Here is a 6,131-nt window from a genome sequence, read left to right as displayed (position 1 = left end):
CCGTAGGTTTTAAGACGAAAGATGATCCCTCTTTGTGCGTGCGTGTGCGTGCATGTGTGTGTGTGTGTGTGTGTGTGTGTGTGTGTGTGTGCCTGTGTGTGCCTGTGTGTGTGTGTGTGTGATAGAGCTCCTCCAAGATGTTGATCTTGGTTTTCCTACCTCATCTTGTTCCACTCTCACTTAGAGATCAATGCACTTGTCTTCAGTACTAAACGCCCCGGAAAACAGTAGGTGGCCCATTCTTTAGAAAGATATGGGCGGGTCTTACTAACCGATTTTTTAATCCTCTTCCCCACTTCTAATGGAATTGTATAAAATTAAATTTTTAACATATTGGAGTTATATAGAGTAAATGTGGTATTACAGTAGCTGCAATGATTCTATTTAATAGGATAGATAGAGTAGGGTAGACAGAGGATAATTCCCCAGACTTTTGATCACCTTGTGCCTTTTTTTGTTAAATTATGTTTTTACTTTATATCAAATAAATAATTCAAAGTGTAATATCTGTTCTGATAGTACACTTCATCTTTTCTATCATCGGTCAGAGAGGAAGAAGTCCTTTTAGATTGAAGCCGGTTTTATTTTTGTGCTAATCCAGAGTTCCTCTTTTTAAGGAGCTGGATTTTCCTCTGCATTAAAAATTGATTTTGGGACCACAAAGGGGAGGCAACTAAATAGGGACACAGGAAGAGGGGTTGCAAGTGTAGTCTGGTGTAGTGGACTGGTGGATATATTATACATATCCCCCAGCCGTACAAGATAGGAGAAATGAATTGAATTGGGAAAGAAATGAATGGCGTGTTAAATTGAATTAAACAAACAGGAATTTATTTCGTGAAGAAACACATGAAAGCAAAGGGTACAACACGTGTTCATGTCCGTGTTCGTCTCTCGCTGTTTACTGGTGAGAAGGAAAGTCTATTTTCATAGGGAAAGAAAGAGAGAAAGTCAATCCAGTTTGGTGTGCATCTCTCGCTGTTGCTGGTGAGAAGGAAAGTCTATTGTAGTATAGAGAGAGAGAGAAAATGAGAAAAAGTCAATCCAGGCCATGGAGATAGAAAACGTGTTGTAAGGGGGGGGGGCGAAGGGTCCGACGACCGCTCAGCTCGAAAGTCAAGTCGAAAAAGGAGGAAGCAGCTTATTGCTCTTGCTTTTATATTTGTTTCCGGTGGTCTTTTGCGCATGTGTGGATTTCTTTTGAAAGGGGAGGTGACGTTGCCCATTGTTGGCAAGATTTACCAAGTTAGTAGACTTTGCAGTTTACAGTTAATTTCCACAGCTGACTCTAGTGCTAGATTTGATAGTTTCGGATAAAAGAGAAAACTGCCACTGTCCTCGTTTTTTTTTTTTTTTGTCATCATATGCGTGTGTGTATGTGCGTACGTTAGCGTGTGTGTGTGTATACACGTGAATGTGAGTGTATGTACACGAACGTGAATATATGTACATGCGTGGATGTGGGCGCGTATGCTTGTGTGCGTGTATGTATATGACAAGTAATATAGCTTGAAATGTGAACACGTGTTTTTGTGTGAGACTAGAAAAGGCTTGCGCACATCCATGTTTTATGTGTACAATTGAATTTTCTATACCTTGCACAGAAGTAAACACGTGCTACTTTGGACATCTAAATAAAAATAAAAATAAGAGGAAATAGCTGATCAGCAGAACAAATGTAGATGATGTCAGTAGAAAAACAATGGGGGGGGGGGTATTTCACCAAGGCACACAAAAGCATTTAGTAATAGGACTGTTACTCAAGGTGTGGCAGTGACTGGGTAAAGGACCAGACATAAAAGTCAATATATTTAGAATTAGTTTATAGACTATTGAGAATTGGGGGTTGAATTTTGCCACAGCCGGTAATTATGCATTCTTTGACCCAGATTCTTGTGATGTTGGTGCGGGTGTGATTTGACAGCTGAGAACTGGCAGAAATCAAATTTATATGAAAACAAAAGTTTGTAAACAATCCGTTTGTCTCCATCATAAATCGCATTGCTGAAAGCTACCAAGTTGGGAAGATTCTTTCCATTTCCTCTACCTACCCCATCTCCTGCCTCTCTGGTATCGACGGCCTTCCAACTGTCAGCTGAAAAAATGTTCCAAAAGAAATATTCTGTTCTTTAATAAACACACACACACACACACACACACACACACACACACACACACACACACACACACACACACACACACACACACACACACACACACACACACACACACACACACACAAAACAAAACAAAACAAAACAAAACAAAACAAAAAAAACAATAAAAAACAACAAAACAAAAAAGACGGATAAATACTTTTGAAACTTTATTTAAAAAAAAACAAATGTATTTTAACTTTTATTTGAAAAATATATATGTAAACATAAAAACTACAAAAAATATACTTTTTTATAACTTTCCTTGAAAAAAATATAAGAAAAATAAACACTAACAAAGCAAAAAGAGAAAAGAAAATATTGAAACTTTTATGAAAAATATTTCATAGAAAAAAAAATTGTAAACTTTTATGAAAAATATTTCATAGAAAAAAAAATTGTAAACTTTTGTGGAAAATATTTCATAGAAAAAAAAATTGTAAACTTTTGTGGAAAATATTTCATAGAAAAAAAATTGTAAACTTTTGTGGAAAATATTTCATAGAAAAAAAAATTGTAAACTTTTGTGGAAAATATTTCATAGAAAAAAAAATTGTAAACTTTTGTGGAAAATATTTCATAGAAAAAAAATTGTAAACTTTTATGAAAAATATTTCATAGAAAAAAAAATTGTAAACTTTTGTGAAAAATATTTAATAGAAAAAAAAATTGTAAACTTTTATGAAAAATATTTCATAGAAAAAAAAATTGTAAACTTTTATGAAAAATATTTCATAGAAAAAAAAATTGTAAACTTTTATGAAAAATATTTCATAGAAAAAAAAATTGTAAACTTTTGTGGAAAATATTTCATAGAAAAAAAAATTGTAAACTTTTGTGGAAAATATTTCATAGAAAAAAAATTGTAAACTTTTGTGGAAAATATTTCATAGAAAAAAAAATTGTAAACTTTTGTGGAAAATATTTCATAGAAAAAAAAATTGTAAACTTTTGTGGAAAATATTTCATAGAAAAAAAATTGTAAACTTTTATGAAAAATATTTCATAGAAAAAAAAATTGTAAACTTTTGTGAAAAATATTTAATAGAAAAAAAAATTGTAAACTTTTATGAAAAATATTTCATAGAAAAAAAAATTGTAAACTTTTATGAAAAATATTTCATAGAAAAAAAAATTGTAAACTTTTATGAAAAATATTTCATAGAAAAAAAAATTGTAAACTTTTATGAAAAATATTTCATAGAAAAAAAAATTGTAAACTTTTGTGGAAAATATCGTCTCAGAAAAATAACAAATAATAATTTATTTTTGCTTAAACTTCTTCAGAGTAAAACCACAAAAAATAATAAAATGATTTATTACAATTAAAGTTTTTGTTGATTTTTTTTTCATTTTGTTTACACTTTGAATCATTTTTGTTATTTAAGTTTCCCGATATCTCCAATCACAGCTCAGCTTTTTCTTGATAGTTTATGTCAGCTCTAGGTCGTGCTTGTGCCAACGTCACAAAATTCCGTGTTAACAGATGCACAAGTACCTGACAGTCTTGAGGTAGTGAACAATTTACAGTTGGGGACAGTTGGAGCCAAGTTGTGACTCAAAGCAGATGGAGAGATAAATTCATCAACCGACTAACAAACATGGCTTTGACAAAAACTAAGATGTGGATGTTAGCGTTTAAAGGGTTCATTGTATCACACACACACACACACACACACACACACACACACACACACACACACACACACACACACACACACACACACACACACAAACACACACACACACACACACACACACACACACCTAGACTGCAACAGATATCTGAAGAATGTGTCAGAGTCATTTCTTTCGCTTGAGCTTGTGTTTTGAGTTACTTTATTTTTTATATTGTGAGTCACTAACATTAACATTAATACACGGCCAGAAAGATAAACAAAGAGAATGGAAGCTGGTGAGAAGAAGACCACACAAACAGTGTTGAGATCAGAAATTGTTGTGGAAGGCATATGGTATCACAAACAAAGACAAACTCTTGCAGAAGTGGAAGGCTTTTGTTTGTGAAGAGGCGGGGTATGATAAAATAAAAACATGGTCCATTTACATAGGGTGGTAGGGGTAAGCAATGTGGAGGGGGCGTCGTTTGAGAAATTAAATAAAAAACTGAGATAACGTTGTTCTTTGAAGCTGCCTCCACTTAATGTTTGTCGTTGGTCAACTTTACTATGTTTTTGCTTTATATGTATTATTTTTTATTTTTTACACAGAAATCTAGCTGATTGGCAGCTGGCAATGTGAGAGGATGACACAGAAGAATGAAAACAAAGAGAACGGAAGATGATGAAAAGAAGACCACGTAAACAGAGTTGGAGTCGGAGATTATTGTTGAGAGCATATGGTCCACAAACAACAGCAAACTCTGGCATAAGGATCTGGCTTATTCATCGGGCACACCCATAGATCAAAGTAAAGTCAGATATTGTTAGGTTCTAGGAGGCCATTATCCTAGGAATTACCTATTATTTTCAGATAGAAATTGCTATATTGCGGATCAACTGAGCTCCATCGATAAAACTCTATTCGATGAGGTTGAGATGTGATATATGGATCACTTCTTGTATGTGTTAAAAGGCAAATCTTGTTTATTAAAAGTTTGCAAATTCATAAGCAGTTAAAATCATTTTTTAAACTATCTTTTAATAGCATTAGTTATCCACCAAGATTTCGAACTCTTCAGTGTTTATAAGAAACCTAAATAGATGAAGAGTTTGAATTAAAGAAATTGTTTAAACTGAGATATTAAACCATAAAAGAACCAATATATTATATGTAAACTTATAGAAAATCAGCAGGAGCAGTTGTCGTGCCATTGGTTGTGTTTTAATTCATCATACATAAAAAGTAAATCCTGTAGCAATCATTTATATTGTAATATTATAATAGCAATAATAAGAGTAGCATCTCTACGGGTTCTAAAACACATCTTTTACAATGGAGTTGGTAAGACAGCGCAGACATTCTCCTTAATAGGCTTGAATCTAGAGAGGTCGATGTAGACCAGGGAACGGCAACTAATTTGACCCTGCAGGATGGATCATGTTGTAATAATAGGTTATGGTCCGGCCGAAAGCTATTAAAGAAAAATTAACGAAAATTGCATATGCAGACCCCTGTCAACATGAATATTTAAAGCCAAAATGAAAATAAGCATTGAGAAATCAGAAAAACAAACAAAAAAAAAAAATCTAAAATTAAAAAACTCTTAACAAAATTAGTATTTCTCAAGGAATGTCAAAATACTTCAGTGAAAAAAGATCAACTGAAATTAAATGGATGAAATTATGGTGCATATGTTTGAAACTGTTATTGAAAAGTGTACCATAAATGAACCATACACACAAACAAAAATGAAACATTTATACCCATACATACGAGTACAAATAGTTGCAAACACATACACTTACATACACATGCATGCGATATCATCCATGTATGTATAAGTGTACGTGTTTAACTGTCTTTAGATATCTGCTTCCTTGCAAGTCAGTCTTTCCCTGGCCTCGTTCGCTTTATCATTCCTTCCACTTCAGTTATCTTTAAAAGTAGCCAAGGGTCATAACAAACATGTATCCATTATTTGACATTAAACATTCGTAAAATAAGTCCTATGAAAGACTAGCAGTGATACCTGGTGTTGACCGGGTCCACATAGTTCCATTTGAACAAACACCTGATTTACTAAGGATACTGAGCACTTTTTCATTATTATATGTCAACTCCATCGTGGGCAACGTTGATACCTCCACAATTTCAAAAATAAAAGATACGATAATCCTACTTAAAAACAGATACAAACACGAAAATGTAATCGCCCCAAAAAAGAAGTATGTGACAACCTCCCTACCAGATATTTTGGCAGCATTCTCAAGAAAATTGTGGTCTGTCAATTGAGGTATGTAAGCCAAAATTGGCAAATCTCTAAATAGTTTGACAAAATATATCAGATATTAACTT

The sequence above is a fragment of the Euprymna scolopes genome, chromosome 43 (genome assembly GCF_053919585.1).
Source record: "Euprymna scolopes isolate OS-2025 chromosome 43, ASM5391958v1, whole genome shotgun sequence".
NCBI classification, from domain to species: Eukaryota; Metazoa; Mollusca; class Cephalopoda; order Sepiida; family Sepiolidae; genus Euprymna; species Euprymna scolopes.
This window is presented reverse-complemented; position numbering follows the sequence as displayed.